Source organism: Ambystoma mexicanum, chromosome 11, assembly GCF_040938575.1.
Source record: "Ambystoma mexicanum isolate Mex_15411 chromosome 11, UKY_AmexF1_1, whole genome shotgun sequence".
NCBI lineage: Eukaryota > Metazoa > Chordata > Amphibia > Caudata > Ambystomatidae > Ambystoma > Ambystoma mexicanum.
In genome coordinates, this window is record NC_090934.1 from 1,242,063,892 (window position 1) to 1,242,076,656 (window position 12,765).

A 12,765-nucleotide genomic window follows, 5' to 3' on the forward strand; every position below is an offset into this window, starting at 1 on the left:
GCATGCAGCGTAAATACTGTTCCAGAGTTTGATTGGTCCTCTCGGTTTGTCCGTCGGTCTGAGGGTGGTGACTGGTCGATAGTCTCACATCAATTTGAGCCGACCGACAGCAACTTCGCCAAAAATGAGAAATAAATTGACTACCTCGATCCGAAATTAGAACCGAAGGAAAACCGTGCAGTCGGACGATGTTTTCGAGAAATTCTCGGGCCAGAGTTGCTGCTGTTGGCAAGCCTTTGAGCGGAATGAAATGCGCCATCTTGGAGAATAAGTCCACGATTACTAGAATCGTGTTGTATCCGGAGCATGGAGGTAGATCGGTGATGAAGTCCATAGAAAGCGTATGCCAAGGGCGAGGTGGGATGTCAATAGGGCGTAAGAGGCCTGCTGGTCTTTCCTTTTGACTCTTGTTTTGGGCGCATACTCCACAGGACATTATAAAGTCTCTGATATCTTTTTTCCAAGACGGCCACCAGAAGTAGCGCTTGATCTTTTCTGAGGTCTTGGCCATACCGGGATGTCCTTCCATTAAAGAATCGTGATAACAAGAGATTACTTTTTTCTGTAAATCTGTGCTGGGTAGGTATAATCGTTCTTGGAAATACAATAAGTTGTCCTTTACTGCAAAGTCCTTTCCCTGCAGATGCCAATTCTGTATGTCTGCTGGAGTTACAAGTTGCCTGGCTTTATCCTTAACTTCCTCTATGGATTCTGTGGCGATTACACCCAGAATTCTTTGTTCGGGAATGATTGGTACAGGTTTAGGGTTGATCAAGTGTTCTTCCACTCCCATCCGAGAAAGGGCATCAGCTTTACCGTTCTTTGTACCAGGTCGATAGGTAATTATGAAGTCAAACTCTGCAAAGAATAATGCCCAACGGAGTTGTCTAGAGGATTGGGCTTTTGCGGTTTTCAAGTATTGCAGGTTTCGGTGATCCGTAATCACAGTAACGGTGTGTCGGGCCCCCAGCAGATAATGCCGCCAAGCCTTAAAGGCAGACTTGATAGCCAGAAGTTCCTTGTCAGTAATCGTGTAATTGATTTCAGGAGGCGAGAATTTGCGGGACCAAAATGCCACGGGATGCAACTGATTGGTTACCGGGTCCTTTTGTGATAGAACTGCCCCCATGGCAAGGCTTGAAGCATCAGTTTCCACGATGTAGGGGAGTTCGGGGCGAGGGTGTTTTAAGATTGGTGCAGAGATAAATTTAGTCTTCAAATCCTGGAAAGCTTGTTCCGCCTCGGTAGACCATTCAAAACGTTTGTTTTTCTTTAACAAGGCAGTGATGGGCTGGACTATTCGAGAGAATTCGGGGATAAACCTGCGGTAAAAGTTAGCGAAGCCTAACATGCTTTGCACACCTTTTACGGAGGATGGTGATGGCCATTTGAGAACTGCATCGACCTTCTTTGAATCCATACGCACTCCGCCAGGTGATAATATGAATCCCAAGAATTGAACTTCAGTCACGTTGAAAACACATTTTTCCAATTTAGCGAAAAGTTTGTGTTGACGCAATCTTTCGAGGACCATTTTCACGTGTTTCCGATGTTCAGATTCCGATGAAGAATAAACGAGGATGTCGTCAATGTAAACAACAACACACACATCTATGAGCTCTCTGAGGACATCGTTCATAAAATATTGAAAGGCGGCCGGGGCATTGCAAAGTCCGAAGGGCATGACCTGATATTCAAATAGCCCATACTTGGTGCGGAAGGCCGTCTTCCATTCATCGCCCTCTTTTACTCGTACCAAGTGGTAAGCTCCTCTAAGATCCAGCTTTGTATATATGCATGCTTTTCTGACTTGGTCCAGGAGTTCAGGGATCAAAGGTAACGGATATCTATTCTTAACGGTGATCTGGTTCAGGGAGCGATAATCTATACAAGTTCTAAGGTCTCCTTCCTTTTTTGGAACGAAGAACAAAGCTGAAGAAGCAGGGGACTTGGAAGGACGAATAAACCCATTTGCCAGGTATTGATCCAGGTATTGTCGAAGGTGAAGGTTCTCAGGCTCGGTGAGGGCATAAATTCTGCTACAAGGAGGAGTAGATCCAGGTATCAGGTCTATCTGGCAGTCATAAGACCTATGAGGAGGTAGAGAGTTAGCCTGATCCTTCCGGAAAACATCTTGGTATTCTAGGTATTCGGGAGGTAACTGGGGAGTCTCTGAAGAAATTGCGGCCAGTGCAACACCAGGTGGAGGGTGACAAGTAGAGACACATTCTGGAAACTGGACCGTTCTTGCTCGCCAATCGATCAGAGGATTGTGTTTCTCTAACCAAGGTATTCCTAGAATAATCTGAAACTGAGGGGCCTTGATCACATCGAACATGATCTTCTCATGGTGTCCATCTTGACTTACTAGCGTCACCTCTTGAGTGGTATGCGTTACTGGCCCGGAGGCTATCTCCGTACCATCCACCGTAGTAATGACGTCCTTTACAGCCTTGGGACAAAGAGTTAGATTCATCCTCAAAACCATTTCATGATCCACATAATTGCCGATGGCACCGCTGTCGACGTAAGCTTCAATTGCATGTAATCGATCCGGATTATCAGGGCTAATGAGGACCATAGGTATCACGAAATGCGAGGTCACGGAACTGGTTTTCACGCTCGGCAAGAGGACCTCTATTCTTGTCGGGCGAGGTCGTTTCCCTGCTCAGAGTTTGTAACTTTGGTAACTGCAGCTCCTACTGCCTTCTTGGCAGGTTTCACCGGACAGTCTCGAAGAAAGTGCCCTGAGTTTCCGCAATAGAGGCATAATTGCAACTGTTTTCTCCTTTCCCGCTCCTTTTGTGTTAGAGGGCCTTTCAGACCCCCTATTTGCATGGGTTCCCCGGAGTCTACTCCTTTGGAAGGAGTTGGCAGTTTGGAAAATACTCGAGCATCAAACTTGGAACGATCGGCCTTCCTGTTCTGCAGTCTGTGATCTATTTGAACGACTAAGTCTATATAGTCCGAACAATCTTGTGGGGGATTCACTACTTGGGCTAACACATCTTTGAGCTCTCCACGTAGACCTCTATAAAACAGCGTAATCCTTTTGTCCTCAGGCCATTGAGTTTCCACTATCAGTCTGTTGAAAGACGCAATATAAGCCAAAAGGTCTTGATTACCTTGTCGCAACGAAAGAAGCTCATTGTCCAAGGCCTGCCCCTGTGAATGTCTTGCGAACAGTTTTTCCATACTGAGCTGAAAAGCTTGAAAATCATGGAGGACCGGATCATCTTGATTTACTAGAGGGATCGACCAGTCTGCCGCATTGCCACTAAGGTACGAAAGCACGAAAGCTACTTTAGCTTGATCAGTTGGAAAGGCTGCTGGCCGGCATAAGAAATGCAACCGGCACTGATTGATAAATACTGCAAACCTCTTTGGGTCACCAGAAAATCGTTCGGGCGGAGCCAGAGGTACATTCCCAGGTAGGTTGATCTGCACTGGATTCATAGAGGATATAGAAGGAAGATTTCCCCCAGATGCGGGTAACGGGGTCTGCCCGACTTGTGACTGTAGCAATTGTCTAGCGAGATCATCTGTTCGCTCCTTGGAAATAATCAGTTCCCTTCTTAGAGCGTTCGTTTCCTGATGGGCTGCATGCACTTCTGCCCTTAGTTCCCCAAGTAACTGGGCTAGCTGGTCGGTATCCGAGGTTTCCATAGCTCCTGGACGGGAGTTTTGTGGTAGGCTTTGCGTTCTGTAACGCTCACCTGATTCCCGTAGAGGCGCCGGTCTTGACTGGGCGTATACCGTATCTTCAAAGGTGATGTGTAACACACGGCTGGCTCTTTGGGCTGGACCTCTGTGCACTGTATGTCTGACTCGAAGGGTAAGATGTCTGCAGATAGAAAATATGGGATTAAGGAACTGGGTTATTGAATGTCTCTCTCTTCTTCCCTTTCTCTTCTCCTGTAGAACCCCAAAGGTTAACGCTCACACCTTAGGTAAGTGAACGCCGTGCTCTCCATCTGCCTCGGGGCAGGGTGCTGTAACCAGTTTCTTCACTGGATAAGGGGAGCAGGCCTCTAGACTTCAGAGGACTGCTGTCCGTCGTTTACTGCACGAACGGTAAGTTTCGAGTAATTCTAATGTCTTTAAAGTCTTTAGTAATGATGTTTCTTGTTTTGCAGGGTTCCGGCGATGGCGGATGACGGGCTGAAGTGAGTTGAAGATGGAGCCCGTGTGATGAATAGAAGCGCCTGGAAGCACGTAAGTAAGCGCTTGTTGCCTGCTTCACGATGCGCTCTAACTGTCTTTTTATTTTGCAGGTACAAGTTCGGAGCGGCTGCAGGGTGCCGGAATACCCACTGGGTTAGATGTGGAAAGGAGTAATGGCACGTGAGTATTAAAGTTCCCCAATGTCTTTAAACGCACCTTGTTTTGTCTTTCAGATGCGGGATGCAGCGCCGAAGGCCTCCGGAGCGTGCGAAGAGTTGGTAAGCTTTTGTCTTTCAGATGCCGGAATGCAGTGTGAAGACCTCCGGAGCGCACGAAGAGTAGGTAAGCCTTTGTCTTTCAGATGCCGGAATGCAGCGCGAGGCGTTGGTGACAGCCGATGGACCAGGTAAGTGAAGAGCTGTCACTGAAGACCGTAATGCTAACCTGTTCTTTCTTGTCTTTATAGGTGTTGCTGAAGACTGGATTCAGGATGGTAAGCCTTTTTCCTTAGGCCCAGGATCAGATGCAGAAGACACGATGAGCGTTCTGCTGCAGAGGATGCAGAATAACGCAAAGCAAGATTCATCCATCGGGTGTGGTTTAAATAGCCTCCTGTAGTGCTTAGGTGTCTCCTTCCACAGCCACGTCTAGGTAAGAAAAGAGTTCCTGCTTTCCAGAAGAGTTCCCGTGTTCTGAATCTAGGGAGTGGCTCCTGCCCCACCCAACAGGAAAAGTAGTTCCAAACAGAAGAGGATCAGAGGCTCAACTGGCAGGCAAGTAAGCAGCATGGTCTGCTGCAGGTAAGTCCACCCAAGCATTATGAGCCCGGCGCTTCCAGCGCTGGGACTGGGCATATTTATGAGCCTGGTGCCACTGGCGCCAGGACTGGGTCCAAAAGGCCCCAATTGGGACTGGTTGGCACTCGGAACCTGGGTTTTGGATCTGCTTCCAAGGGATTTGGGAAAACCCTGACCTTTTGGAAGCAGAGATCATGACAGGTAAGAACTTTGCATTATATCGAGCAGATAGAAATTACAAATCGCACGTATTTGAATTAAAATGGAACGTGCAAAAAACGCGGACGCCTTACACCCAGTTCCTATCTTATTACAGAATACGACAACCGTTCCATACGAACGTAAATTTATTCAGGATCTAGGAAAGGAGCAACATAGGAAACTCATATACTGTAAGTGTGTATCTTTTCAATATTACAAATACGCTGTGTTTGCCCAAGAGACCCGAAGGTTTTAATATAAACATATATCATTCTCTTGGTGTACAGGTGAATTCGAGAAACCCTAAAGAAAGTAGTAATGGAATACATTATTTTAAATTGAATTTCATGTAAAACTAATTTGCCATCATACCCAAGAAGAACCGTTATACTGAACAAATGGGGAAACACGTGTTGGGATCTGGCTAGCCTGTGTACAAACAAATCTGTATGCCATATGATCATAATATGATCAAAAATATGAAAAAGAATAATTCAATGAAGTTAATTCAATGAAACAAATACTTTTTGTGAACCTACAATACAGAATCTAGATAAAACCAAACTTGTTTGTCACAAAAATTCCTTCTTTTTTTTTTTTGTATGTGTGAGCGTGCAGCACATCTGGATTCAACTTTTTCATTTTACATTTATATTGCCCTTTACAGTCTTCGGGGCAGTGATCTAGAAACCGCAGCCATCACTGAGACAATTCAAAGCCTAATTTAGGAGCAGCGCCTGGAACAGTACACAAGACTGTACTAAAAATATTGATTAACAAAGCTACATTGATTCAAGTTGAGGAGGCTGAACGCAACGTGCGGCACTCTATACTGTTTAAAACCCTTTGATTTGGGTGGTTGAGGCTATACCACTTTGTGACCACAACGCAGCTGGCCTCATGATTAAAGTTTGGGGCGAAGCGCACTAACCCAGAAAGTCTGTAAACCCTCAATTTCTATTCACTGGTTTTACTATTACTTTCAATATATCACATCAGCATCTACGTTGCTCTGTCCAGTGTATTTACTTAGGGTAACACTGTTTCCGGTCTCCCCCAAATTGACATCTCAGGCCTACATTTATAATTAAATTAAAAAAAATATAATATTCAGATCTCGTTGCACTTTTTTTTGTCGATATTCAAATTTTCTTTCCTTTAAACTTTGATTTGACATTAGGTTTTGATTACATTTAAATTGTCTTTGAGTATTGTGTAAAATCTCACATAGTTCATTCACTTGCTTTTTGTGTTTGTTGGTACAGCTGGGTGTCCCAATGTTCTGGGCCGACTCATCTGTGGTTTGTGGCATGCCCAAATTGTAGCGTGCCTCTGCGGTGAAGCTTCTTCTCTGGAGTGGCTTAACAGGCGATACAGGCATCTCTTCAGCGTTCCCTGCAGCTCGGCCTGTACTTGCTGGCTTCCTTCTGTGGCCAGGACCGGTGGATGCCGCTTTCCAACTCGACCGTACCTCCGGGAACGCTGCTGTGCTTCCCGGTGCCCCCGTGGCCCTTCATGTAGGCCTTCTGTGCTTCTTCCTCTTCACTGCCATGCCAGTGTCTGTAACTCGCGTTCGCAAGCCGCCTCATGAATATGCCCATCCTCCTTTCTACAGTTCTCTCCTGTGCTGCTCTTGTGAATGCTGCGGTTGCCATTTTTAAAGTTCCTGGGCAGTTTAGTCTGAATGGAACAACTAGTCTGCACGTTGGTCTTTGGAATTCACTTAATCTGCATTAACTCTTCCCTCTTCTTCGTCTAAGTACTTGAGGCTTTATGGGATCTGAAGTGCATGGATGCAATTGAATTCCTAAAATGATTTTGATTCCCCAGGTGATTGCCATATCCCGTGTATGTTATACACGCACGACCTGATCATGTTCAATCATACACTGTTGGGGGCACTAGCTATTTTGAAAGACTGGCCTGGTACGCTAAGGAAAATGTTCTGACAATTTACCTAGTGAATACAAAGGTGGTGACCATCTCTGCTAAAGGGATAAAGCATGTTAGCTTTTCCACCAGTTTAGGGGTTATTGATTACGTGGATAGTTACCCATACTTGGGGCTCGAAGTTAGCGCTAATAGGGCTTATAGTGGAATTAAAGAAGCAAAGAGTATCAAAGCTCATCGTCTGACCGCACTAGTGGGAAAATTATCCGCTAGGACTGCAGGTTACACTTTAGACGGGATTATAACCTTATACAAACAATGCTTTTACCCAATGGTCCTATGTGGACTTGAGGGCCGATGCATGGATGATTACCAGTGGCTGGATCGTTTAGAGAGCTACTTTTGGAAGCGCATGTTAAAGTAGAGACCTTCCACCCATATAGAGTACTTGCAACTGGAATTGGGCTGGTGTCTCTGAAGGCATTACTGATGATACGCCAAGGCCACTTGCACATAAAAGTCAACTCCAACCCGCAATGCCAGTTGCATTCCGTCTGAAACTGTGAACAAACCAACTGCCATTACCAATTTCTTTGGGAGTCAGAACTAACATCCCCGAAGCGGAAAGGACATGTAGGTTATGTAATGTAACTGGGGAACTAGAAACCCCTCCACATGTCCTTACCCAGTGTATAAAGCTAAGTACTGTCTATATGACATTATTGGGTGCGTTGGTCCATGATTATGAATCAATAAAACAACAGTATTTCTGGAATTATTGCATTAACTCTGATTCTGAAAGAGTTAGTATTGCACTGTTCGTGTTTGAGGTATGGCGGAAAAGGGCTTGGCGGAAGTTAATATGGTAAGGCAGGCATAGATTGTACCGTAACAATAAGGTTGCTTATATTTTTCATTGTTTATTATTGTTTATACAAGTGTTGAAAGTGAAAGCCCATGGCAGAAGGTAGACTTATGGTTGCACGACCTGTGATGGATGGACCGTGCGGACTGACAACTGCACCTAGACCAGAAAGTCTCCTACTGTGAAAGTTACAAACATAAAGAATCAAGCCAAAGAAAAGTATAGGGTTACTGGTTGCGTGACTTTTGGGTGGTCTGTGTGGTCTGACAACTGCTCCTAGACCATTAATCCCTGAATGGTGAACAAGCTGTGAAGAACTGTGCAACAATGGTGAAGCAAACCTGAAGGTGGGACAAACAGACCCAGTGTTTTCTTTTGAATTTTGAGCAGATGAATCTAACGATGAGTGCTATGTTAAAGTCTTTGGGAAGGGAACCCTGAGAGTAACAAAACGGGAGAACGCTGTCTTGGGGAAGGGAGTCCCAGGATCCCCGTTTTGTATGAACTGTGCTACATTTGAACTTGGGGAAGGGAATCCTAAGACCTTCTCTTTTTGTGAATTGTGGTACATTCGAACTAAGAGGAGGTAATTTCAGAACTTGACAAAACACTATTCAAGTGAACCTTTATTAGAACTGTATTGAACTTGAGATAACAAACCCAAGAAGAACTCAAGCTGAAAGTAGCTTAACCTTTACTTGTGTACACTTATTTTTCGTACTGGTTCAGTAATGTATTGTATTAATTACAAATAGCATTCAATGCGATTTCATGGAACCTATTTCTCAGAGGAGATAGGTCATTAATCTTACTGTGTTATAGTTTTGCCACAGCGTGATACAAAAAGTTCAGAATCTCCTGATTATATCTAGAAGAATACTGCCAAATTTGTGGTCTTACTTGAATGCTATTTGTAATTAATACAATTAGTTACTGAACCAGTACACACTCTAAACCACACATCTCTTGTCATTCCTTGACAGAGAGAAACAGGATACCTCCATTTCAACTTTTTTCCCGTCCTGATGAAGGCCACACACTTGCCAGCTATATGGATCAGCTGATGAATGGCCGAAACACTGTTGTGTTGACTCCCCCTTCCCCAGTGTGTAGTGTCAACCCTGTAAATATTGTACTAGTATGTACCATGTCCACATGTTATTTGTTCACTATGATCCCTAGATTCTGTAAGGGATTGTACATATCAACTTACACTTTGATCCAGTTAATTTGACTGGAAAAACATCAATGTATTATTTACAGATATTGTTTTGTTATCAGTTTGTGTTCTGTTGAAATACAATTTTTAAATCAACGTTTTAGGCATTAAAACAATTGGGCAAAAAGGCAAATTGTCTATACTTCAATCTAGAGCAACGTCGTTCATCGTGTAGGTCCAAAATTATTAGTGTACATAAGTTCAGTTACCCTGATCATTTCTTTCTACAGTATCAACCCACCTGGGTAGATCAGGGCCAAGCCAGGAGCCCATCGTTTCACTATAGGTTTTAACATAGACAGACTTTTATTTTGGACTTGCAGACACAGACTTTCATAGTTTCTTTAGGTAGAGAAAATACCACTATAGTGTAAGGCAAGTTAGGTGTTAAACCATCCTGATCATTAATACAGTTTTGTTTAGAACTGCACGTCTGTTAACTGTATCATCTCTCTTGATATCATACCGGTCTCACAGCCTGCATGCATATGTATTGCTGTTTAGAAAATCCTTATTTTTTAATTACATTTATTTCCCTTGTTGTCAGAACTCCTCCCTACCATAATCCGTGTTCTTTGGCCCTGATGAAGGCAGAGGTTATGTGAAAATAGAGTTACCTGAAGCCGAAACTCAAGTTGGCTTGTACTAATTGATCTATTAATTTAAACACATTTTGTTTTGTTATCAATGAACTGGCATGCCCGAAAGATGGATTCCTTCCCCTTGGGCTTGGAAGTTTTTGGTTTCCCCATCTGGCCTTGAGCAGGGACCAGACAGGAGCAGTCGCTGTCGCCTTTTCTGTTTTCCCGTGTGATTTTCAATTGCGTTTCTGTATTTTACCTAGTTTGTATAGATTTTTTGCTTTTTAGGTATGACTGAGGCATAGATTGTGTGTAGGGACAGGGTTGTGCATCACACATTCTGTATGATTTTTCATTGTTTTTCTTATTACTTTGTCATGTTCTCAGAAAATATTGTATGGATATTGAAAACCTTTGCAAAAAATACATTGGGCCTCATTACGAGGTTGGCGCTAAGAATCTCCCTTTACCGACATGCTGGTAATAACATGTCTGTGTAGGCTTGATCCCGCAAACAGCGGGTGATAACGAGTGCGCGAACACGCGCACCCCTGCATGACGGTAACGGTCATACCGGCATGCCGGTAACAACCCTCAAACCCCCAGATAGCGGCATCATCGAATGCGCACATAACACCTCTGCCATTGGCAACCCCTAAATAGCGGTACCAGTATTAACATAGTGGTAAGAACGGGCCCATCGTTACCGGACCCGGAATGAACGTCATCGCGCCGGAACGGGAAATGCATTGGCGGCCATCTTCAAAAACACAATCCATTGCCATCCTCCACATACTGAACCTTCACAGGCAAAACTCTAAGCTCACCACGCAGGAGCTGAACATGCTAGCCGATACCCTAGTAGAGAATGCGGATGTGGTTTTCTGCAGTGACCTCAGGCGTCCAGCACAGCGGAGAAAGAAGGCCATCTGGGAGGAAGTGGCAAGGAAAGTAAGTGCAGTCGGCAGCACTGCACGCACAGTGCGCGATTGCAAAAAGCGCTGGGATGACCTGAGGCTGAGAGTGAGGAACATCTTGTCGGCCAATACAAGCAAGGGGCTGGCAACAGGTGGCGGACCTCACTCACCTATCAAATTGGCTAGATGGGAGGAAACTTGCAGCTCAGTGATAGATATGGAGTCCATTGAAGGAGTTGGTGGAGCGGAGTTCAGCGTGCCAACATCGGCAGATGAAGGTGTGTCCCTACAAGCACACGACAACCAATCCTCACAGTTTTTTTTTTTTTTGTCATTTATTTTTATTTTCAAAAAACCAAACAGAACAACACACAATACAACTGTTTAGGACGTACATAATCAGCATCAAACCATAACATTATACAGTGTAATTCTCCGTCCTCCCCCCTCCCACCCCACAAACTAGAGCCGGCTCACTCATGTCATCTTCAGGAGCATTATCAGGTATCGCAGTGCTTATGCACTCAACCGAGTCCTCTGGTTCGTTATTGCCCTGGTGAGGGTTTGCCATAGAGGTCACCAGTTGCCGCCAGGCCAGCAAAGGCCCTACTTCCTCCTCTCCCCCCCTAGTAACCGCTTCAAACCACACTACGGATTCTGCCTCCGCCCATCTGAGGAGGTCCGCCCACTATAACTCCACCTTGGGTCTGTGGGCCACCTTCCAGGCCATTGCAATCCTGCGCTTGGCCAAGATGTAGGCCAAGTCCTTCATTTTGCTTATGTGTTTTAAATCCCGTGGCCTGGGAAAAATCCCTAGCATGCATGGCCATGCTGATCCCACATCCAGCTCTACTCCCCCACCAGCCAGTTTAGTTTTAATCTCATCCCAAAATCTGTGCACCTCCGGGCAAGCCCAGAACATGTGTAGCAGCCCCGCTTCCACCTCCCCACACCTGGGACATTTCTGCGTAGTCGAGCCTCCAAACCTTTCAATTTTCTGGGAAGTCAGGTAAGCCCTGTGAGTAACATACAATTGGAGTTGTTGGAGTCTAGCATTTCGGGACACCTTTTTATGGTACCTTTGGGCTCTCTCCCATTGCCCTTCTGTCATGGGTCCTCCTACTTCCTCCTCCCAGTCCTGTCTCAGTTGAAGCAACTCCTTCCCTGCCTTTGCTCTCAGAAGCTCTTATATCCTTGATATTTCGTGCCCGCCGTCCGAAATGTCATACATTGTTTCCAGGGAGGCATCAGGGTCATCTGCTAGCACTGTCTCAGGCCATCTCGCCCTAACCCGTTTCATGAGCCTAGCGTAGGTTATATACTGGCCTCTAGGCACCCCTGTCTCTTCTTGCAACCTCTGAAATTCCAATGCCTCCCCTTCCTGCCCTATGTCCCCAAGGGTGGCCAAGCCTACCGGTTCCCAATATCTACGGACCGCCTCAAACAGTTGAGAGTCGTTCCCGCATAGCGCCACCAGCGGGGCCTGCTGAGAGACCGGCTCTGAGTCACCCATCATTCTCCACGTTCTGCGCCAGTCCTCCCAGCCCAGCCTCAATAGCCGCCCTCTTCACACCAGTTTGTTCTTTTGCAACCACACCACTTCCCTCAAAAAGTATGGGGCCGAATCTCCCCGCAAAGGCCTGGCTTCCGCCGAGTCTTCAGCCGACAGCCACCTGGCCACAAACAGCAGCTGCCCCTCCAGATAATAAAGCTCAAAGTTCGGCAGGCCTATGCCCCCCTTGTCACAAGGGTTCTGGAGTTTCCACAGGGCCACTCTGTTCCTAGAGTTACCCCATATGAAGCCACTGCACATGCTATGAAGTCTCACAAATAGGCTCCTGGGAATCAAAAACGGGACATTCACAAAAAAATGCAAGAGTCTAGGCAGGACCACCATCTTGAGCAAGGCTGCTCTCCCCATCATAGTCAGGGGAAATCTAGACCAAAACACCATGCTGTTCTTAACTCCCTCTATTGCTTTCTCCGTATTATGTTTGTGCTCCGCCTCTATCTTGTGGTAAATATTTACTCCCAAATACCTAAATGTCTCAGTCTGCCATGGTATTGGCAGGATAGGCAGCCTCTGTAACGGGACATTCTTATATCTACCCAAGGGGAACAAACTAGACTT